The 25,881-nt window shown below is 42.8% G+C and overlaps 2 pseudogenes; one reads left to right on the forward strand and one right to left on the reverse strand.

Annotated features, from left to right (window-relative positions):
- Positions 1-15,524: 15,524 nt before the first annotated feature.
- LOC124708865 lies at positions 15,525-18,525 on the reverse strand (annotated as a pseudogene).
- A 2,590-nt stretch (positions 18,526-21,115) lies between these two features.
- On the forward strand, positions 21,116-21,968 carry LOC124646940 (annotated as a pseudogene).
- Positions 21,969-25,881: the final 3,913 nt, after the last annotated feature.

A 25,881-nucleotide genomic window follows, 5' to 3' on the forward strand; every position in this document is an offset into this window, starting at 1 on the left:
TATTCATATAAATAGAACAACCATTATTCTCTGACTTAAATGAATAACCGTCTTGCATTAAACAAGATCCAGATATAATGTTCATGCTCAACGCAGGCACCAAATAGCAATTATTTAGGTTTAAAACTAATCCCGAAGGTAGATGTAGAGGGAGCGTGCCGACGGCGATCACATCGACCTTGGATCCATTTCCAACGCGCATCGTCACCTCGTCCCTCGCTAGGCTTCGTTTATTCCGTAGTTCCTGTTTCGAGTTACAAATATGAGCAACCGAACCAGTATCAAATACCCAGGCACTACTACGAGAACCAGTAAGATAGACATCTATAACATGTATATCAAATATACCTTTCTTTTTCTTGACAAGGCCACTCTTCAGATCAGCCATGTACTTGGGGCAATTCCGCTTCCAGTGCCCCTTCTCCTTGCAGTAATAGCACTCAGTATCGGGTTTAGGGCCAGCCTTAGGCTTCTCGGGAGGCGCAGCAACTTTCTTGCTACCCTTCTTGAAGTTGCCCTTCTTAGGCTTGCCACTGCTTCTTGAAGCGGTGGTCTTGTTGACCATCAACACTTGGTGCTCTTTACGTATTTCCACCTCGGCAGATTTCAGCATGGAGAAGAGTTCAGGTAACTCCTTGTTCATGTTCTGCATGTTGTAGTTCATCACAAAGTTCTTGTAACTAGGTGGCAGTGATTGGAGTACACGATGAATACCCAGCTTGTTAGGAATCACTATCCCCAAGTCACTGAGCTTCTTCGCATGCCCGGACATAGCGAGCACGTGCTCACTAACTGAGCTACCCTCTTCCATCATACAGCCAAAGAAGTGTTTCGAGGCCTCATAGCTTTCCACGGCCGCATGAGTTTCAAAGATAGTTTTTAGCTCATGGACCAGCTCATAAGGGTCGTGTTGCTCAAAACGCTTTTGGAGCTCCGCCTCTAGGCTACACAGGATGGCACACTGAACTTGAGAGTACCGAGTTACCCGAGTCTCGTAAACATTCTTTTCGTCCTCGGATACTGCAGGTGGTGGTGGGGGACCTAGCGGTGCTTCGAGCACAAATTGCAGATTTCCACCAGTGAGGAAAATCCTCACATGACGGAACCGATCGGTGAAGTTGCTACCATTGCTTTTAAGCTTTTCTTTCTCTAGGAACTGGTTAAAATTGATTGATGGGGACGCCATGATCTACAACATATATTTGCAATAGTTTAGACTAAGTTTATGACAAATTGAGTTCAAATTTTAATTCAACAAAATTAAAAATAGGTGAACTCCCACTCAAAACAATATCCCTCGCATTGTCTTAGTGATCACACGAACCAAATCCACTACACCAAGTCCGATCATCACGAGACAAGATGTAACTTCATTGGCGAACACTCAAAGTGTTCATCATATCAACCATATGACTCATGCTCTACCTTTCGGTATCCCGTGTTCCGAGACCATGTATGTACATGCTAGGCTCGTCAAGGCAACCTTAGTATCCGCGTGTGCAAAACTGGCTTGCACCCGTTGTATGCACATGTAGAATCTATCACACCCGATCATCACGTGATGCTTCGAAACGACAAGTCTTAGCAACGGTGCATACTAAGGATGAACACTTTATTATCTTGATATTTAGTGAGAGGGATCATCTTATAATGCTACCGTCGCGATCTAAGCAATATAAGATGCATAAAAGGATTAACATCACATGCAATTCATATGTGATATGATATGGCCCTTTTGTCTTTGCGCCTTTGATCTTCATCTCCAAAGCACGGACATGATCTCCATCATCAACGGGCATGATCTCCATCATCGTCGGCGTAGCGTCAAGGTCAATGGCGCCGTCTTCATGGTTGTGCTCCCATGTAGTAACTATTACAACTACTTTGAAATAATACTTCAACATGAAATTTAAAGACAACCATAAGGCTCCTGCCGGTTGCCACAATACAATAATGATCATCTCATACATATTCATCATCACATCATGGCCATATCGCATCACCAAACCCTGCAAAAACAAGTTAGACGCCTCTAATTTGGTTTGCATATTTTACGTGGTTTAGGATTTTCGAGTAAGATCCAATCTACCTACGAACATGAACCACAACGGTGATACTAATGTTGTCAATAGAAAGAGTAGATTGAATCTTCACTATGGTGGGAGAGACAGACACCCGCAAAGCCACTTATGCAATACAAGTTGCATGTCGAGCGTGGAGCAAATCTCATAAACGCGGTCATGTAAAGTTAGCCCGAGCCGCTTCATCCCACCATCCCGCAAGATGCAAAGTACACGAACTAAAGACAACAAAAGCATCAACGCCCACAAAACCATTGTGTTCTACTCGTGCAACCAATCTATGCATAGACACGGCTCTGATACCACTGTTGTGATTCGTAGCATAGAAAACAAAAATTTTCCTATCGCAAAAACGAAGAACAAGCCAAGATCCAATCAAGAAGATGGTAGCAACGAGGTGAAGATCAACATACCCTTGAAGATCACAAAGAGTTAACGAGATCAGATCTCGTGGTTGATGTAGACGATCACTTGCCGCTTGCAAAAGAGCGTAGAAGATCCTGACGGTGCCACGAACGGGCAGCACCTCCGTACTCGGTCACACGTTCGGTGTTGATGACGACATCCTCCTCCCCGTTCCAGCGGGCAGCGGAAGTAGTAGATCCTCCTCAGAATCCTGATAGCACGACGGCGTGGTGGCGGTGGTGGTGGAGATCTCCGGCAGAGCTTCGCCTAAGCGCTGCTGGAGTTGCCGGTGGAAGAGTGGGTGGTTAGGGTTTGGGAGAGGGGGAGCCTGGGGCGCCGGCCTCAAGGGGGCAGGGGTGGTGCGGCCACAATTGTTGTGCTGCCCCCCTCCCTCTCTCCCTCATTATATAGGTGGATCCCCAAGGATTAGGTCAAAAGTCTCCGAATAAGACCCCAACACAAAACCTTCCATATTGCCAAACCTGGGGGAGTGGGACTCCCCCCTTCCTTTGGTGGGGCTGGCCGGCCACCCTTGGAGGAGTCCACCTGGGACTCCTCCTCCCTTAGGCTGGCCGGCCATGGTGGGTGGAGCCTTCCATGGTGATTTCTTCCGGACCCTTCTAGAACCTTCTAGAACCTTCCGGAGAAAAATACCGGATCATTTTCAAACCTAGAAAATGACTTCCTATATATGAATCTTATTCTCCGGACCATTCCGGACCTCCTCGTGATGTCCTGGATCCCATCCGAGACTCCGAACAAACATTCGAACTCCATTCCATATTCCATATCTACTTAAACGACATCAAACCTTAAGTGTGTCACCCTACGGTTCGTGAACTATGCAGACATAGTCGAGACTCTTCTCCGACCAATAACCAATAGCGGGATCTGGAGATCCATAATGGCTCCCACATATTCAACGATAACTTCGTGATCGATTGAACCATTTACATACGATACCGATTCCCTTTGTCACGCGATATTTTACTTGTCCGATGTTTGATCATCGGTATCTCCATACCTTGTTCAACCTCGTCTCCTGACAAGTACTCTTTACTCGTACCGTGGCATGTCATCTCTTGTGACCAAGTCACATGCTTGCAAGCTAATCAGACAACATTCCACCGAGAGGACCCAGAGTATATCTATCCGTCATCGGGATGGACAATATCCCACTCTTGATCCATATGCCTCAACTCATACTTTCCGAATACTTAATCCCACCTTTATAACCACCCATTTACGCAGTGGTGTTTGATGTAATCAAAGTACCCTTCCAGTATAAGTGATTTACATGATCTCATGGTCGAAGGACTAGGTAACTATGTATCGAAAGCTTATAGCAAATTTGAACTTAATGACGTGATCTTATGCTACGCTTAATTGGGTGTGTCCATTACATCATTCATCTAATGATATAACCTTGTTATTAATAACATCCAATGTTCATGATCATGAAACTATGATCATCCATTAATCAACAAGCTAGTTATACAAGAGGCTTACTAGGGACTCCTTGTTGTTCACATAACACACATGTATCAATGTTTCGGTTAATACAATTATAGCATGGTATGCAAACATTTATCATAAACACAAAGATATATAATAACCACTTTATTATTGCCTCTTGGGCATATCTCCAACAATTGATATTTTATGTGTATGGTTCTTTCGATCATGAAGTCATCGTTGAATATGTGGGAGCCATTATGGATCTCCAGATCCCGCTATTGGTTATTGGTCGGAGAGGAGTCTCGACCATGTCTGCATAGTTCACGAACCGTAGGGTGACACACTTAAGGTTTGATGTCGTTTTAAGTAGATATGGAATATGGAATGGAGTTCGAATGTTGTTCGGAGTCTCGGATGGGATCCAGGACATCACGAGGAGGTCCGGAATGGTCCGGAGAATAAGATTCATATATAGGAAGTCACTTTCCAAGTTTGGAAAATGATCCGGTGCATTTATGGAAGGCGCTAGAATGTTCTAGAACCTTCCGGAAGAAATCACCATGGAAGGTGAAGTGCCGGAAGGACTCCACCAACCCTAACCAGCCAACCAAGTGGGAAGGTGGAGTCCATGGTGGACTCCACCTCCTTGGCCGGCCACTAAGGGGGGAAAGGGAGCAGTCCTTGTCCCCCTAGGTTTCGTCCATATGGTAGTTTTTGAATTGGGGTCTTATTCAGATCTTTGGGCAAACCCTTCGGTATTCCACCTATATAAAGAGGGGGAGAGAGGGGCTGGCCGGCCACACCAATAGCACCACCAGGCCGGCGCCCCCCCAAGCATCCCCTCTCCCAAAACCCTAGCGGTTCCCTCCTCCCTCTCTCTCCCGCATAGCTTAGGCGAAGCCCTGCCGGAGATCTCCACCACCACCGCCACCACGCCGTCGTGCAGTCGGGATTCCGAGGAGGATCTACTACTTCCGCTGCCCGCTGGAACGGGGAGAAGGACATCGTCATCAACACCGAACGTGTGACCGAGTACGGAGGTGCTGCGCGATTGTGGCATCGTCAAGATCTTCTACGCGCTTTTGCAAGCGGCAAGTGATCGACTATATCAACAACGAGATCTAATCTCGTAGGCTTTGGAAATCTTCGAGGGTTAGTCTCATGATCTTCTCGTTGCTACCATCTACTAGATTGGATCTTGGCTTGTTATTCGTTCTTGCGGTAGGAAGATTTTTGTTTTCTATGCTACGAATCCCATCAGTGGTATCAGAGCCGTGTCTATGCATAGATTGGTTGCACGAGTAGAACACAATGGTTTTGTGGGTGTTGATGCTTTTGTTGTCTTTAGTTAGTGTACTTTGCATCTTGCGGGATGGTGGGATGAAGCGGCCCGGGCTAACTTTACATGACCGCGTTCATGAGACTTGCTCCACGCTCGACATGCAACTTGTATTGCATAAGTGGCTTTGCGGGTGTCTGTCTCTCTCACCATAGTGAAGATTCAATCTACTCTTTCTATTGATAACACTAGTATCACCGTTGTGGTTCATGTTCGTAGGTAGATTGGATCTTACTCGAAAACCCTAAACCACGTAAAATATGCAAACCAAATTAGAGGTGTCTAATTTATTTTTGCAGGGTTTGGTGATGTGATATGGCCATGATGTGATGATGAATATGTATGAGATGATCATTATTGTATTGTGGCAACCGGCAGGAGCCTTATGGTTGTCTTTATATTTCATGTAATAGTATTATTTCAAAGTAGTTATAATAGTTGCTACATGGAGAACAACCATGAAGACGGCGCCATGGACCTTGACGCTACGCCGACGATGATGGAGATCATGCCCGTTGATGATGGAGATCATGTCCGTGCTTTGGAGATAAGATCAAAGGCACAAAGACTAAAGGGCCATATCATATCACATATGAATTGCATGTGATGTTAATCCTTTATGCATCTTATCTTGCTTAGATCGCGACGGTAGCATTATAAGATGATCCCTCACATTAATATCAAGATAATAAAGTGTTCTCCCCTCGTATGCACCGTTGCTACAATTCATCGTTTTGAAGCATCTCGTGATGATCATATGTGATAGATTCTACGTTCACATACAACGGGTGTAAGCCATGTTGCACACGCGGAAATACTTGGGTTTGCTTGACGAGCCTAGCATGTACAGACATGACCTCGGAACACAGGAAACCGAAAGGTTGAACACGAGTCATATGGATGATATGATCAACATGTTGATGTTCACCATTGAAGCTACATCATCTCACGTGATGATCGGTTTTGGTGTAGTGGATATGGATCGTGTGCCACTAAACAACTATGAAGGATGTTGTATTAAGTGGGAGTTCTTTAGTAATTAGATTAAAACTTGAACTAATTATCATGAACATAGTCTGAATAGTATTTTGAATTAAATTTGTAGAATTGGCATCCGTTATCTACCATGCGCTAGTCTTGTAATTGAGATAGAAATACTGTTAAGTCTGACAAGAAACTTTACGGACTGGTACCGTATTGTTAAAGAATCAAGAAATGATTAAGTCCTATTGCAAACTTTTAGTAAACCTCACATTGTTGATTAAAAGAGCAATGGTTTCAATTAGTACCTAAAATCATCTTGTCTCCGTGAAACTTGAAGTTCAAATCCGTTTGAAAAGTAAGGAGCTGAAAATTTTGTTTTCAGAAATAAGCAAAGTATGAGATATATGTGATATCTAAGACCTTATTGCAAGATGATAGAATATAATCTAGTGAGACTACATAAACTCATAAGTTTTATAGGAATGTACGAAGGTTGAAGACGCCAGGCGTCCCAATCCTCCAACTAGTTGGGCACTAACGATATTCGCATATCCATGAAGTGGTCGTCCTTAGTATGCACCGTTGCTAAGACTCATCGTTTCGAAGCATCACGTGATGATCGGGTGTTATAGATTCTATGTGTGCATACAACGGGTGCAAGCCAGATTTGTACATGCGAATACTGAGGTTAAACTTGATGAGCCTAGCATGTATAGACATGGTCTCGGAAAGATGTCATGATTTGATGGATAAAAATTATGAGTGAAATTGTTCATCACATTAAAAGGTTACTAATAGTGAAATCCGGAACACTTGTCATGTGATGATCAACTTCAAAGTAAGAACCTCAAGGTTATTGGTAATTGACCAACAAACCTAGAAGTTATTAATGTTGAAGTGTTTTCTGAAATATGAGGAAAACCAAAAGAGAAACTACAAAAGTTTTTGGCAGAAAAGAAAGAAAAGACTAGAAAGTCTAGCTCAGGTGTATATAGATGATATACATGTTATGAATGTATTCTTTGATTGGTCACACAATGAAGTTCTTGGGTATTTGTACCAGATTGGTTGGTATGAGATGTCATACAATACAACTCAATACAAGAATACGATGGCCTAAGTGACTGATAAGGAATATGGTAATAATGCACGTCTGGAACATAATAAAGTGTTATTATGTTTGTCGTTGGCATTCTACCTAGCCCTTAGGATTTATAATAAAGAACTTAATAATTGTTATTTTGCTCTGGTCAAATGAAAACAATGAGTTGTTCAAATTATGACCTTACTCCATGTACGATGGATAAGTTATTATAAATCTTAATGGTGAAACACACATACATAACACTGACGCTAAAATGCCATAAGGCAAATGATTTGAATTCCACTTATTTATGGAACCGCTATTTAGATCATGTTAGAAAGGAACGCATGAAGAAACTCCATGCAAATGGATTTTTGGAGTCATTTGATTTTTTGAATCATTTGGCGCTTGCAAATCTCTTCTAAAAAGAATGACTAAAATACCGTTCATAGGCCAAGAGTTGAACGGGCAACTAACTTAGTGGAAACATACATGATGATGTATGTGGTTCACTGGGCATAGTTGTGTGCGGGAGATTATTCTACTTCATGAAAACTTCCAACAATGAATTGAGTATATATATGTGGATATATTTATTCGATAAGGAAGAAGTTTGAAACATTTGAATGGATTCAAATAAATTTCAGCATGAAGTGGAAATCATCGTAATAGAAAAGTCAAATATCTATGATTGGATCATGGTGGAAATATTTGAATTACGATTTTTAGCGAACATCTAAGAGAGTTATGAAATTGTTCTACAACTCACGTTTCTTGGAGTATCATAGTGATGATAGAGTATCCGAGATACGTATCCAAACCTTGTTGGATTAATGATGAGATAAAATAAAATGATGCCATTATATTTTGTGGATTATGCTTTAGAGACTACCGCTTTTACACTAAATAGAGCGTCATCATAAATCCATTGAAATGACACCATATGAGTTATGGCATGGGTATAAACCCTAATAGTCCTTTCTTAAAATTTTGGTATGCATAGCATAAGTAAATGAGTTTACAACCAAAATCGAATGAATGTCTTTGTTGGTTATCCCAGAGAATGATTGGGAATTCTTTCCACTATGAAGTCAAAGACAAAAGTGTTTGTCAATGTTTCTTATTTCCAAGAAATTGTTTCTAGCGAAATATTTGAGTGGGAGGACAATGGAACTTGGTAAGGTTGATGAACCTGAGCATGATGATCAGAGTAGCGCAACATCGGAAGTTGTTCCGGAAGCAGCCACGACGATCATGGCTTCCATGTCTACAAAATGTTATAGTCATGGAGATCGAAGTACCTATTGAACCTTGTAGGTATGGTTTACTTTGTGATCAAATAAATGATTTGTGGACAAAGGATTGATTTTGAACAATGATAAACCATCTACATACAAAGAAGCTATGATGGGCCCTGACTCCGTTAAATGGCTAAGAGCCATAAAATCCAAGATAGGTGAATACTTTTTGAAAGTAAATGTATCTATAAAATTGATGGACTTGGATGGAATATCCTTGAAGAAGCTCGACTTGTCGAAAAGTTGTTTATGACAAAGTTCAAAGAGTTGACTGTGATAAGATTAGATCTTCAGCAGCGATGCTTATAGTCTATGCGGATTGTTCTAGTAATCGCTACATATTTCTTTTATGAGATATGCTAGTCGAATGGCAAAATACATTACTTAACAGAAGTGTGTATTAAAGGTGTATACAAGATACAACTGAGAGTTTTGCTAGTCCGTAGAATACTAAAAAGGTATACAAACTTCACTGGATGAAGTGAGTATCACGGAGTTGGAATCTTCACCGGATGAAATAATCAAAGAGTGATGATTTCATCAGAAACGATGGAGAAGCTTGCATTTGAAAGAAATTAAGTGGGAGCGCTAAGACATAGTTATAATATTATATGTGGATGACATATCATTGATTATAAATGATGTAATTATATACTTGATTAAAAGGTTTCATTGAGAATTAACTTCAATGAAAGGATATGGACTGAAACATATTTAGTGTCAAGATCTATGAAGATAGATTGAAACACATAATAAGTTTAAGTTAAAGTACATAGAATGAATATTGAAGTTGTTCAATATAAAAATATTAAGAAGGTGTTCTTTTCCATGTGAAGGTTTAACAAGACTTGAGTGTATTTGACACTTGATGAGTAAAAACACATGAGTGATTTTAGATCACGAATAATATGTACAAAATCAGATGTCCTGTGCTCTAAAGTGTTAAGAGCATATACCAGAATGATTCATGTAATGATCATTGGATAACAGTAAGTATATCCCTGAGTGCTTTAGAAGAACCAAGGATATATATATAGTTTTGTATGGGTAATGACAACCAAATCGCTGTAAGGTGTTACACCGATATTAGTTTGGTCACATATAAAAATAAAATTTCAATCTCAATTAGGCTAAGTATGGTTTAAAAGGTAGCACAATGAGCTAGAAGAAGTCTATGCTAGATTTAGATGAGTTCTAAATATTGTGACGGATTCTACAAACAATGGCAGAGTATGTCATTGTTTTGACAATGACTGAGGATGTTTAAGTCGAGAAGTTCTTTGAGAATTTGGTGTAGTTCTGATAGTGTTAGAACTTTGAAGCTATATTGTGTGTGACAATATTAGTGACATATTTCAGACCGCGGAATTAAGGTTTCACCAGAAGACTGAACATATATGATTAATGCCGACTCATTTGGAAAATGAGTGATGCGTTGAGACGCAAATGAATTGCAAAATACATACGTTTCTGAGCGTGTCAGATCCGTTGACTGAAACCTCTCCCATGAGCAAAACATGATAAGCACCAGAAGGCCAAGGTGTTATATCTTTACAAATGTAAACTAGATTATTGACTCTAGTGCAAGTGGGAGACTGTTGGAGATATGCCCGAGAGACAATAATAAAGTTGTTATTGTTATATCTTAGTGTTCATGATAAATATTTACACTCCATGCTATAATTGTATTAACCGGAAACATTGATACATGTGTGTTGTGTGAACAACCAGAGTTCCTAGTAAGCCTCTCGTTTAACTAGCTTGTTGATTAATAGATGATCATGGTTTCCTGATCATGAACATTGGATGTTATTAATAACAAGGTCATATCATTAGGTGAATGATGTGATGGACATACACCCATAGTAAGCGTAGCATATGATCAAGTCATTTAGTTCTTTATGCTTCAAGCTTTAATATGCATAGTAACTTAATCCTTTGACCATGAGATCATGTAAATCACTTATACCGGAAGGGTACTTTGATTACATCAAACGCCACTGGCGTAAATGGGTGGTTATAAAGATGGGATTAAGTATTTGGAAAGTATGAGTTGAGGCATATGGATCAATAGTGGGATTTGTCCATCCTAATGACGGATAGATATACTCTGGGCCCTCTCGGTGGAATGACATCCAATTAGCTTGCAAGCATGTGACTGGTTCACAAGGGATATCATATCACGGTACGAGTAAAGAGTACTTATCGGTAACGAGGTTGAACTAGGTATGGATATACCGACGATCAAACTTCGGATAAGTAAAATATCGCGAGACAAAGGGAATTGTTATTTTATGTGTATGGTTCTTTCGATCATGAAGTCATCGTTGAATATGTGGGAGCCATTATGGATCTCTAGATCCCGCTATTGGTTATTGGTCGGAGAGGAGTCTCGACCATGTCTGCATAGTTCACGAACCGTAGGGTGACACACTTAAGGTTTGATGTCGTTTTAAGTAGATATGGAATATGGAATGGAGTTCGAATTTTGTTCGGAGTCTCGGATGGGATCCGAGGACATCACGAGGAGGTCCGGAATGGTCCGGAGAATAAGATTCATATATAGGAAGTCACTTTCCAAGTTTGGAAAATGATCCGGTGCATTTATGGAAGGCGCTAGAATGTTCTAGAACCTTCCTGAAGAAATCACCATGGAAGGTGGAGTCCCGGAAGGACTCCACCAACCCTAACCAGCCAACCAAGTGGGAAGGTGGAGTCCATGGTGGACTCCACCTCCTTGGCTGGCCACTAAGGGGGGGAAGGGAGCAGTCCTTGTCCCCCTAGGTTTCGTCCATATGGCAGTTTTTGAATTGGGGTCTTATTCAGATCTTTGGGCAAACCCTTGGGTGTTCCACCTATATAAAGAGGGGGAGAGAGGGGCTGGCCGGCCACACCAATAGCACCACCAGGCCGGCGCCCCCCCAAGCATCCCCTCTCCCAGAACCCTAGCGGTTCCCTCCTCCCTCTCTCTCCCGCATATCTTAGGCGAAGCCCTGCCGGAGATCTCCACCACCACCGCCACCACGCCGTCGTGCTGTCGGGATTCCGAGGAGGATCTACTACTTCCGCTGCCCGCTGGAACGGGGAGAAGGACGTCGTCATCAACACCGAACGTGTGACCGAGTACGGAGGTGCTGCCCGATTGTGGCACCGTCAAGATCTTCTACGCGCTTTTGCAAGCGGCAAGTGATCGACTACATCAACAACGAGATCTAATCTCGTAGGCTTTGGAAATCTTCGAGGGTTAGTCTCATGATCTTCTCGTTGCTACCATCTACTAGATTGGATCTTGGCTTGTTATTCGTTCTTGCGGTAGGAAAATTTTTGTTTTCTATGCTACGAATCCCATCACCGCCGCCCAACACCATCCGCGTCCAACCAGCCTCAGCGTCGAAGAGGGATCCCGACCGCCGTCCCCAGCGCAACACGAGGAAGGGCCGCCGCCGCCGCCACGCCCCGCGGTCTTTGCCCGGCGGCGGCGGCGGGAGGCGGTTAGCAGATGGCGGCCGGGAGCGTTTCGCGTGCGGGAGCGTTTTCGCGTGCGGCAGGAATAGTGAGATGGAAGGAGAAGAAGCTGGGGGGAATATAAAGCAGAAGACATAAAGACCGTTGCTCGATCAATCAAGTGGAAATAATATAAAGCAGACAGTTGTGCATCAACGTATATCGTTACCTCTCAGATGATCAGCTCTGGCCTTCTGAGAAGCTTTGAACAAAAGGAACAGGGAATAACTTGGCACATGCAGGATCTTAGAAGATCACAAGAACAATATTCAGCAGCCCTTAAACGAAGGCTGCGAATATATAAATATTAATGCACTTTCATTTCGCTTGATAACTGCACGCTAACTTCCTTGTACAGTCCTGAGGTAACAGAAGTAGTTGATGTTACTTGTTATTATATAGCCAAGAAGTAAGTAAATAAGAAATAACAGAAAAATGCACCTGGTGGTAGAATATTGCACTGTATGGGAGTAATATGAATGTCAACAGATGACCGGTCTGGTCACTAGATTTACTAATCTCAATAGTGGGAGCAGTGAATAACCTCTTCGTGTGTATTTGGTGGAACTGATAATTAGAAAAGCAAGAAAATTAAAGATTTGGGGAAACAACAAATGTGAGAAGCCAATATTTTTTTGGTTTTTGAGTATTGGTCAGAGGAAAAGGAAATTAAGTCTATATGTAACAAGAACACAATGTCAAACACGCAAAGCCAGTGATATTTTTTGCCTATGTTTTGAAATTCAGAGCTACAGTAGTTGTAGATCCAAAAAAAAGTAAAAAAAGAAATAAAATTAATCAGGCACTGGAAAAAAGGGTTGTACTCTTGCTGAGGAAGAGCGATGGCAACCTGGAACTGGAACATGCAATCATTTTTCTTCTGTATCGATCATTAAAAACGAAGAGTATTGTGGATGTGTGACAGAAGGAGACACCAATGATTTGTTTTGTATTCTTTTTGTAACGATGCATAGAAAGGGCTTAAAACTTAAAACTGGATAATGCAAATATTTTTGGGTTCCTTTTTGTTATTGACCACTACAAACAAAGACTATTTTCAATATGTGAAAGAATGAGAATCAAGAGCGAAAAACAGCAGTGTGTATTTGTTTTTCCTAGTTGATGACTAAAAAAGGTTAGGTCGTAGACTAGATGAAACCACGGAAGTGAGTGAAAATAGCAATGGAAGTTCAAACTGAAGTGACTCTACTAGCTACAATACAACTGAAAACATATTGAAAAACAAAACCGGTCGCATGAGAAATAAATGGCTAGGAAGCAGATTGGTGGAGGGGGGGGGGGGGTTCAACAGTTGCCCTTTGTGACTTGTATATATATACACACATATATAAGAAAAAGGAAATGTCAATCAGACCAAAGATGGGATCGATGCTTGGTTACAGCAACAAGCAAAGAATACACTTTGCTCTTAGATTAAAGCTAAAGGAAGGAAACGAATCATGAATGAATAAAGAAGAAAGGGATAACTTGCCATGTGCATCCATGCCAAAAAGACATTATCTGAACTTGAATTTTCGCTCTTGTTTTTTTTTTGCCTACGGGATAAATTCAGCTCTGTGATTCCATGGTTCTGGGTCTACTTTTTCAACTTTGCACTCTTGTACCACTAGGTAATCGCGGTGCTTGATGATACTCTCGTCAGTAGTGATCTTATAACTGGATGTTTGCGCATTCCTAAACATGTACACGAGGATAGCATAATTTGGTGTGACATTGGCTTTTGTGGCAGTTTTGAAGTAAATGGAGAAAGGAGAGAGGATTACAAGAGATGAAATGATGTCTCAAATCTTGTGTGTTGATCTTATACTCTATCTTTTACATAGCACAATTTATTGTCACAGACAAGGAAAAGCAAAAGCAATATGCTTGTCCTTCAATCTTGTGCATTGCTCATAAGTGAACTGAAATAAAAGCACAAACTAGCATTGCCTTCATGTGGACGTGCACAATTTATTAGGGTGATCATGCCTTCAGCTTGGTATAGTCTGCCATCTGGTACCACGGCGTTCCAAGCAACCTATAGTCTGAAAATTGAACAAGCCAAAGAACATGGCTGGAAAATAATTTTTATTCGCAAACCAGAAAAAAATGCTCAGGAGCCTCCTGCTGTAGCTCATCTGGAATGCTTCCACATCCCTGTCTGGATCCAATATCCAATCAGTCTCACCTGGTTCTTAACAATATGCGTGAGAGAAACTTGCAAAACTGAACTCAGGCATATCGGACATGACAAGAGCAGACATGGTTAGGGAGGCATATCCCGCTACCCCGCGCGTTCCCCGCCCGTTCTCCGGCGCGCGCGGGCAAGGAAGGCGACGTCTCCTCCTCCCTCCTTCGATTCCCCATCTCAGTCAGAGGACGCAGCCAGCAAAGCCTGTGCTGCCGACGATTGAGGCGGGACCTCTCGCGGCGCACAGGCCCTCGTCGTGGGAGCTGTCGGCCGAGGCAGCAGTGCAACTTGTGTCAGCGGCATGGTGGGCATGTCGTGGTGGTTCTGCAGCGCATGGTGGTCGCCTTTGGTCGATGTGGTCACATCCACCGTTCGGGCCCAATTTGCAAGCAGCTTCGGAAAGAAAACATTGCCTCATTCGCAGCTTGTCTCTCTTCATCTCACAAATTACACGCAGGACCTGGTCCCTTGTTCTATATAAAGAGGGCGCAAAGTCAGATTAAATTTCCCTCATGACTTCCATCACATGGTATAAGGGATATATATTGACAAATAAATGCTGGTACAACACTCCAAAGTCAAACAAATAGTCTGAATCAAATACTCAGGTCACTTAGCATTTCAAACCACAATTGATAATTAAACATATCTCACGCCAATATCAACACTGTGTAGCTTATTACAACTCAAGTGACACACCGACACACATACATCAGCAAGCAGAATAACACACACTTCAATAAGATGTACGTTTGGGAACAAGGAAAAATAAACCGGATTTCACTGGAAAAGAAGTGGTCAGTTGGTTGACAGAAACCAGGGATACTAGCCCTTTTATTTGGGAACACATGTCACATTGTCGAGGAGGGGGTTAGATACTCTGGATGGACACAAGGGGTACGTAAGTAGTTGACATGTACCTTGTGGATGTATGCCACAAGGGTGGAGGCAATGGATGTATATTTTTGTAACTGAATATGGGTATATGTATGGTGAACATTGTTAACAAGGCAGGTGTTTACGGACTCGTGCTGAACGGTATACACGAGTAGAATATGGGCATTTGTATGGTGAACACCGTTAACAAGGCAGGTGTTTAGGAACTCGTGCTAAACGGTATACACCGAGTAGAACATACCAATTGATGGATGAATATATGTGTGGATGAGCCTGGGTTGACTCATCTGAGGTAGCTGGTCACCCTAGCGTGCTCGTCGAAGGAGGCGAACTTCGGGGGAAGCTTGGGATCGTAGCTGTCGCGGTGCGAGAGCGAGCCCCACCGGAGCTTGCTCCACCAGCTCCTCTCCCCATTCACCTTCACCGTCTTCAGCTGATCGTGTAGGTGCGGGAGGCATCGGAGGCTCCAGCACCCTCGGACGTGGAGCTCCTTCCACATGGGTGCTGTTATGGTGGTGTACTTGTCATTGAATTGCTGGAGCAGTGGAAGCTCCTGGAGACGTACCCTTTGAAGGTTTGGGAGGAGCTGGTATTCGACTATATAAGTATCCCGATAGAAAATTTCCTTGAGGTTGTAGCAGAACAGAATGTCAAGTGTCTTGAGACTTGGTAGTGCTACTCTTTCCGGCATCATAGCCTCCAATCTTGGGCAGTACTCCAAGTGCGGGTGCTCTAGCGAACTGAAGGAGAACCTACTGTATTGTATACAGAACCAAAGTAGACTTCTGAGATTACAAACATGCACATTTCGTAGATTTTCCATGTCTGAATCGCGATCGAAAACTCTCAACATTTTATGGCACCAGCGTAGCTCACATTCTTCCGGATCATTGAAATTGCTGCAGATAGAAAAATTATCAATAGAAGTATCAAATGTCACCGATATTGATTTGGTGACATTTAGAAGACCCCATAAACCACCAGCTGGCTGTTGCATCCCTGTGATCTCTACATGGCGCTCAGTTTGGCGAAGGGAACCGTAATCACCGATGGCACCGCAATTTCCTCTGCATAGCAACTGTTATGTACATCCACGTATGTTGACTGATTCTGCACCAACTCCCGCAACTTGTCATCAACCATGCCTTCATCATGCTGCGATCGCTTGTTATTTGCACTACATGGTGCAACTCGGACATAGAAAGATTGGAAACATCGCCCATCCCTTACTAAATCAACACAAGATTCTCCGAAACTATAGAAGAACACTGGGGTCACTAACACACAACCGTAAAACTTGATCAAAGTGATTACCGTTTCCTTCAGTGCACTGATCCAAGTAAAACACCTCCGGAAGTCGCTCTAGCATATGCCGGGGAAATCGCAACGAGAGAAGGAACCCCTAGTAGTAGCAATTTCCTAAGCTGGGTACCATTAGGGATATCTGCGGGGATCTCATCGATAGATGTACCGGACAAATCAAGCTCCTCCAAAGCACCAAGATTCTTGAACTCGACGGACTTGAGTTTTTCTGCATCCGTGCAAAGACAGGAGCTGAATGTGAGGTGAGCCAATCAGTGAGAAGGATTTAAGGTTAGGATGCCCTTCCAATTTGAATTCATGGACCCTGGAGATTTGCCTTGTGAGTGAAATCAAGTTATTGTTGTCAGTGAGCCTAAGCAACTGAAGCTTCGCATTTCTTCAAATATCTTCCGTGGGAAGTATTTTATTCGAGTGCTCGTGATCTCAAGGGTCGTTAGGCTGAATAGCGTTGACATGGAAGTAGGTAGCTCCACAAGGTTGGAGCAGTTGGCAAGGATAAGCTCTTCGAGATTTGACATGTCCTTGAAAAAATTGGGAGGAAAAGTAGTTATTTCTGAGTAGGACATGTCGAGGTATATCAAATTGGTCTTTTGTTTGGCGACGTCTTGCGTCAGAAGAGAAAATGGAACTCCATTCATATCAAGGATTTCAAGCTGGTATAGAGTGGACAATGGTGAAATAGTATTTTCGGTTGAGCTTGTGGAGCTAGTTGTGGACGAATTGAAGAGAGTTTTGAGATCATGGCAGCCTCTTAGTGAGAGCAACCGAAGGTTCCGGAGACAGCGGATTGAACAAGGGAGAAATTTTAGTGGAGTGTAAGAGAGATCAAGAACACGAAGAAAGAGGAGTTCGGGCAATAAATGGTTTAGTTTGTAAAATATGGGAGATTGTTGCGGGCAGCCTCTTAGAATAAGTGCAGTGGTTCCAATATTTTATTCCTCCTTGCTCAACAACCATTCTCTGCTTACATGACATCCATCATCACCAGAAAAGGAGATCCATTTCTTCTTGCTATCAGTTACTTCATCTATTGTGATGCCTTCTGCAATGAGGCCACGGTATTCAAAGAATTGGGCACCGGTATTGGTGGCTTCACGAGCTTCGTAAGCAGGAGAAAAAGGCAGCTGCAACAAAGAGTATTTCTGAAACGCTTCAAGGATGACCCTTCCAACTTGATGCATATAGGAACACTTGCTGCTGCTGATGCTGTTGCCGTGGGTCATACGTGGCAGGAGGGTGCCCCACTGGTGGATGAGCTCGTCCGAAGTAACAAGCACACCTGCGAAACTTTGGTAAAGATCGCCATGGCATAGTGGAAGCAATCAATAGCTAGGACATGCCAGTATTCTATGCTTTCTTGATGGATCATGTTGAGTCGTATGTGCTCGGCGGACTGATGTAGTGCAAAGATGGTGAATATCAAAATATGTTCATCTCTCGTTGATGCTTATGAGTTCATCGTCTTCCGACTTGCTCGCATTGTAGGCATCCTGGGAAGTGGGCAAGATGAGCCATGAAGAATATGTCCACCTGGGCGGAAGAAGCCCGCAATCCCGTGTTAAACTCCCAGGCTCAATAGGCCACTGGAGGTTATCAACTACTAACAGGTACCTCTTGTTTGACAACTTCCTGCCCACCGGAGGAGTTATAGCGTACCACATGTAATTCTCGAGTTCATTCTCGAGGGATTCCACATCCTCCGCACGCTTGTAGGTGTAGTATTGTAGCTGGTCATGCTTTTCCTTGAGCTTGTTGTATTCTTGGTTGAGCAGACCGAGCTCCTTTGCCGCAGCAAGGGTCACCTGGTACTTGATGCTCCCGATGCCTCTTCCTTGGGCTTCCTTTGCCGTTGGGGTAGGCTTCGGATCCACTTTTATCACGTGTTCAAAAGGCCGACCCATGCTACTCATACTGTTTTTATGCACAAAGATGCTTGAGCTGGATCGTCTGAATGAAGCCATGGGCCCCGCCCCAACAATCCAAGTCACACAAGAATCCGCTATCTCATAGTCATGATAAGAACCAATATAATCTACCATTGGGTGGTATCCATTTAACCCTGCAAATGAACTAGTATTTTTAGCACTTATATGTAACCGAAATGATCAACAGACGGCTAGCAGGCCCATACGTTTGTCAACCCCGATCATGCAAACAAAAAAATAATAATGATATGGGCAACAGATCCATACGTTAATCCGTTGTGTTCTAGGAGTATTTAATACGTCAACCAAAAAAAAACTATGGAAAGCACACAACGCGCACGCACCGCCGAATTACTTCCTTGCCATATGCAGAGTTTTTTCATCTGCGATTTAATTTTGCAACAAGCATGAGTGCACGAGATATTATTATATTCTATATTATTGTTGGATATATGCCCTACAAGCAAATAAATAAAGATAATTTTATTTTCATATCTATAATTGTTCATAATAAGTTTTATGACATGCTATAACTCGTATTAAGCGAAAACATTAATGCACGTGTGGTATTGAACAAAACCTTATCCCTAGTAAAATAGTACATTGATTAATAAGATGATCAAGGTTTCGTGATCATGGACACCAACGTCATTGATAATGGAGGCATGTTGTTGGATGAATGACATGGCAGACTCACAACCATATAAGGTATTGCAATGTGATCATGTCACAAAGTTGCGCATTGCAATACTAAGATGAAATATTGTAACCTAATCCTTAGACCATGAGACCATATTATAGTCACTATCACCAGCGGCTGCCCTAGGTGGCCCCACCTCCTCTCCCCATCCCTTTATATAAAGAGCCCCCTTGGGGATCTCCTCATTCATCTCATTGACTTCGTCTTCGTCTCCCTCTCCCTCATGTGTGTTCCCGAAGTTTGGAACATGCATAGGGGTCGTGTATTCTCCACCATAAGCACGTCGTCGTGCTGCTGAAACACCGGTCTGAATCTTCTACTTCCGCTGCTTTGCTGGACCGGAGCACGGGAGACGTCTATACACCGAACGTGCGTAGAACTGCGGAGGCGCAACACTTGGGGCGCTTCAACGCTTGGACTTCTTCACGACCTTGAGGTCAGCGTCGAAGAACATCGTGAAACGTAACGCTTTTGGTCTTCAAAGGTATGAACACTGAATCCCTTCGTTACTTTACATCTCCATAGAATAGATCTTGGCTATGTTATTCTGTCGTAGGAATTTTTTTGTTTTCTGCAACGGAACCCTACAGTGGTATCAGAGCGATCTATGGGTAGATGTATTTGTACGGTTAGAGCACATAGCAATATGTGGGCATTGATTCTCTAATTGTTACCCTCTCACGTGTACTTGCTCATTACTGCGGCATTATTTGATGAAGCGACCCCGACCGACCTCACGCGTACACCACCGCGAAACTGGTTCCACACTTGACATATGGCTTGTACCATATAAACGGCTAGGGGGTGACTGTCTCTCTTACTTTAGCGGTGTGGAATTCACATATGGAGGGCCCTCAACAAGGGATTAAGAGCGAAAATTAGTTAATCAATGTTGTGGTTCTGAAGTTCGTAGGTAATGAACGGTTCTTCCGTGACAGCCCTAACAGCCAAGTAAAACATGCAAAAGGTAAATGTAGAGGCGTCTAACTTTGTTTTGCAGAGGGCACATGATATGATATGGTCGAGGTAAGTTTATGAATTATTCGAAGGCTAGCGACAAGGAGGCGCCGTGGACCTTGGCACCGTACCGGAGCGTACGATGGAGATCAAGGCGAGATGAGGCCCATATGATGTCACCATTTAATTTCATTTGATGTTATTATTTTATCTTATGATTTCTTATATTAGATATACGACGGTAGCATTATAAGATGATCCCTCGATAAAATACCAACATTCGTGTTCTTCCTTAGTGTGCACCACCAAGAAAGTTCAACGGTATGAAGCAGACCGTGACGATCGGGTGCTAGACATACTTGCGTTCGCATACAGTGGGTGTAAACCATGTTGCACAACACTAAGGTTACTTTGGCGAGCCTAGCATGTGTAGACATAGCCTCGGAACACAAGTGACCGAAAGGTTAAGCACGAATCATATAGTTGATATGATTGAAATATTGATGTCTACCTCTGAAGCTATGCCATCGTCCGTGATTATCGAGGGTGGTGCAGTAAATTAGGATCGTGTAATCACTAAACAACTATGAGAGATGTCGGTTTCAGGTGGGAGTTCTTTTAGCTTTAATTTGAATTAAAACATGAACTCAATATTATGAACATAGTCTTGATGTATTTTGCAATACCATTGTAAATGTCTCGCTGCACCTTCAACCTAGGCTAATTCCTTGGGAAAGAGAAACTGAAAAATGATGGGTCAAACTTCACGTCCTAGTACCGCACACTGAGGATTTACCTCGCTCCCCACAAGATGAACTATGTACTAGAGGCTGCGCTAGGTGACAAACCCGCCAATGATGCCTCTCGGGATGACAAGAACGTCTACCAAACTAAGGCGGACAATGCTTCGTTCATCCGAGTGGCATGATCTATGCCATGGAAGCTGAGCTGTAAAAGCACTATGAGAACATGGGTGCATTCGAGATGATCACCGATCTCAAGGTTGTCTTTGCACCGCAAAATAGGGCTGAGAGGTATGAAGCTTCCGAGCTATTCTTCTCAGCAAAGATGGAAGAGCACAGCTGTGTGAGCGAGCACGTGATCAAGATGTACGGCTACGTTCGGTGCTCGAACGCTTTAGAATGCCCGATTATGAATGAACTGGTGGCTGATAGGGTGCTACAATCGTTTCCCCTAGCTTTAAAGGATCCGTGCTTAACTACAACATGCAAGGGATGACTAAGTCCCTCTCTAAGTTGTTCGCCATGCTCCAAATTGCTGAAAAGGAAATCAAGAAGGAGCACAATGTGTTGATTGTCAACAAGACCGTTAGCCACAAGAAGTTTGGCAAGAAGCGGAAGGGTAAAGACGGGAAGCCTAAGAGTAATGGCAAGACTGTTGTCACCACTCCTAAGGCTCCCAAGCCTGGAACTAAGCCGGGCGTCGATTGTTTCTACCGCAAGGGGATGGTCACTGGAAGTGCAACTGCCCCAAGTACCTGGAAGATAAGAAGGCCGACAAAATTGCTGGAAATGACAAAGATATATCCAATATACATTTTATTGATGTTTACATCACACGTGCCAGGAGTAAAACATGGGTGTTTGATACCGGATATATTGGTCACATTTGTTTCTCTCAGCAGGAGTTGCGGAATAAGTGGCGCTTGGCAAAGAACGAGGTGACGATGCATGTTGGAAATGGCTGCAAGGTGGATGTGGCGGCTATTGGCACTCTTCGATTGAGTCTACCGTCGCGATTAATATTAGTTTTGAATAAATGCTATTATGTACCCTCGTTGAGTATGAACATTGTTAGTTGATCTTGCTTGATGCAAGATGGATATTTATTCAAGTCTGAGACAATTCGTTGTTCTATCTATATGAATGAGATGTTTTATGTTCATGCACATGAGCGCAATGGTTTATTCATTTTGAATCTCGATTGTAATAATTCGCATATTCATAGCATAAATGTCAATAAATGTAAAGTTAGTGATAATAATTCCATGTACATGTGGCATTGCCGTCTTGGTCATATTGGTGTAAAACGCATGAAGAAACTCCATTCTGATGGAATTTTGGGATAATTAGATTTTGAATCTCTTAAAAGATGCGAACCATGCCTCATGGGCAAAATGACTAGGACACCATTCAATGGTATAGTGGAACGGGCGACTGACTTGTTGGGAATCATACATACCGATATGTGTGGACCAATGAGCATGTCGACACGAAATATCTATTGTTACTTTGTCACTTTACTGATGATTTGACTAGATATGGGTATATCTTTTTAATGAAGCACAAGTCTGAAACCTTTGAGAAGTTCAAGGAATTTCAGAGTGAAGTCGAGAATCAACTCAACAAGAAAATCAAGCACCTTCGATCTGCTCGAGGAGGCGGGCTTTTGAGTTATGAGTTTAACATGCATCTCAAGACTTGTGGCATTGTGCCAAAACTTACGCCCGCTGGAACGCCACAGAAGAATGGCATGTCCAAATGACGTAAACGTACCCTATTGGATAGCGTGCGACCTATGATGTCCCTTACCAACTTACCTTTATCATTTTGGGGTCATGCATTAGAAACTTCCACATTCATTTTAAATAGGGCCGTCGTTGCCTATTCGACGGTACCTCGGAGGAGGGATCCTCACGAGGGGAGAAGAAGTAGGGGCCATTGGGCGGAGAGTCTTCTGGACGGTAGTACGCGATTTACCCAGCTTCGGAACACCTGCTTGAGGACAGGGCCTACTGCTTCTTGTCTGGAATTATCTGGGCGCTTTCGCGTTGTTACAATGAGTTGTGGTTATCTCGTTGCTAGCTCGAGATCTTGCCCTAAGGGCTCCCAGGATCCGGCTTATATAGGCGCCCGGATCCAGGGTTCTATGGAGAGTCGTACCCGGAATACAAGTTGCCTAACTACGGAATATTACATTGCCGTGTACGTCAAGGATCCACCTATGCCTAACTTGTCGTTATGGATCCGGCTTCCTTCATGGGCCTTCACATATCTGACTCCTGGCATAGACCTCCAAGGATTCGGCTACCTCCATGGGCCTCCAAGGATCCGGCTACCTCAGTAGGTCGGTTCGGATCCGTCTACCTCAGTAGGCCGGTTCGGATCCGGCTCCTTGTTCCTGGGCTGGACATCTTCCATCTTGATCAATAGCAACTGGGCCGCCCGGTGGGCCATATGCCATCACCACCATCTGTGGGCCACCCGGGCTTGCCGGAATCGAACCATGTCGATGGTATACCTATGAAGTATATCCACAACAAGGGCGTCATCCAAATTCATAGAAACAACACCATATGAGTTATGGCATGGCGTGGAGCCAAAGTTGTCGTTCTTGAAAGTTTGGGGTTGTGCAGCTTACGTCAAGAAGCTACAGCCCGACAAACTTGAACCAAAAGCGAAAAAATGCATCTTTGTAGGATATCCAAGGGAAACCGTTGGGTACACCTTCTACAACAAAACCGAGGGCAAACTGTTTGTCACGAAAACCGGTACCTTTCTCTGGAAGGAGTTTCTTGCAAAAGGTGTTAGTGGGAGGAAAATAGAGCTTGATGAAATCATTGAACCTACTCTCCAAACATCGAGTGACACAACGGAACATGTTCCGGAACCGTCCTCTTCGAGTGGGAGCGGAACAAGATGATACTAATCATAATGATAATGATCAAGATGATGAAGATCATGACTTTCATCATAAAGAACCTACTCGACCTTATAGGTCTACGAGAACACGTACTTCCCCTCAATGGTATGATTATGTCGTTAAGACTGTCATGTTAATTGAACAAGACGAACATGCAAACTACAAGGAAGCAATGGAGGGCCCCGAGTCCGAGAAATGGCTTGAATCCATGAAATCCGAGATAGGATCCATGCACAATAACAAAGTATGGACTTTGGTGGATATTATCGCAAGCCGCAAGGCTATGGAGAATAAATGGATCTTTAAGAAAAAGACTGATGGTGACCGAAACGTTACTGTTTACAAAGCTCGACTTGTCGCAAAGTGGGGTTGACAGATTCAAGGAATTTACTACGATGAGACTTTTTCTCCCGTAGGGATGATTAAGTCTATACGGATTTTGCTAGCAATTGCTGCATATTTCAATTATGAGATATGGCAGATGGATGTTAAAACAGGCTTCCTTAATGGCAACATTGAGGAAGAGTTGTACATGATAAAACCCGAAGGTTTTGTCGATCCTGAGGATGCTGGAAAAGTATGCAAGCTTCAGTGCTCAATCTATGGACTGAAGAAAGCATCTCGGAGCTGGAATCTTTGTTTTGATGAAGTGATCAAAGAGTTTGGATTTGTCCAAAGTTCGAAGAATTCTACATTTATAAGAAAGTGAGTGGGAGCTCGGTAGCATTCCTAGTACTATATGTGGATGACATATTGTTGATTGGGAATGATGTAAATCTTCCGAAAAGTGTGAAGGATTATTTGAACAACAAATTTTCCATGAAGGATATGGGTGAAGCTACGTATATATTAGGTATTAAAATCTATAGAGATAGATCGAGGCGCCTATTAGCGTTAAGTCAAAGCACGTACCTAGAGAAAATTTTGAAGAGGTTCAAAATGGATTAAGCCAAGAAGTGGTTCTTGCATGTGATAAAAGGTACGAAACTGAGTTTGACTCACAGTCCAGCAATGGAACAAGATAGAGAGAGAATGTCTTCCATTCCCTATGCTCGAGCCATATGTTTTATCATGTATGCTATGCTGTGTACTTGCCCTGACGTGGCCCTAGCGGTTAGTATGACTAATCGTTTCCAGAGTAATCCTAGAATGGAACACTAGACAGCTGTGAAGAACATCGTGAAGTACTTGAAAAGAACTAGGGAAATGTCTGAGGTGTAGATAAGCTCGATGTAAATGGTTACACGGATGCAAGCTTTGACACCGATCCAGATGACTCAAAGTCTCAATCAGGATACGTGTTTATGGTGAATGGATGAGCGGTGAGCTGGAGAAGCAAGAAACAAGTTACAAGCTGCTCAATCTACGATGGAGTCGGAGTACATAGCTGCTTCGGATGCGGGAAATGAAGTTTTTTGGCTGAGGAATTCATCATTGAACTTGGTGTGTTCCGAGTATGCATGACCCTGTGATAATACAAGTGCCATTGCTAATACAAAGTACCCAAGGTCTCACTCGGTGGCCAAACACATTCCCAGAGATATCACGTCATAAGGGATTATGGCCGTGACAATGAAGTTAAAGTTTGCAAAATACATACGGATCTAAATGTCGCGGATCCATTGACAAAGCCTCTGTCACAAGCGAAGCATGATGAGCACGAAATGTCTATGGGCATTAGAGCGTTGCCAAATGTAAACAAGTTTATTTGTAATTTAGTGCAAGTGGGAGATTATTGGATATGTGCCCTAGAGGCAAATAAATAATGATAGTTTTATTGTCATATCTGTAATTGTTCATAATAAGTTTTATGCTATGCTATAACTGTATTGAGCGGAACCATTAATGTATGTGTGGTATTGAACAAAACCTTGTCCCTAGTAAATAGTCTATTGATTAATAAGATAATCAAGGTTTCACGATCATTGACACCAACGTCATTAATAATAGAGTCATGGTTTCAAATCAATGACATGGTGGACTCACACCCATATATGGTATTGCAATGTGAGCGTGTCACAAAGTTCAGCATTGCAATACTAAGATGAAATGTTGTAACCTAATCCTTAGAC

This window comes from Lolium rigidum, chromosome 4 (assembly GCF_022539505.1).
Source record: "Lolium rigidum isolate FL_2022 chromosome 4, APGP_CSIRO_Lrig_0.1, whole genome shotgun sequence".
In the NCBI taxonomy this organism is placed as follows: domain Eukaryota; kingdom Viridiplantae; phylum Streptophyta; class Magnoliopsida; order Poales; family Poaceae; genus Lolium; species Lolium rigidum.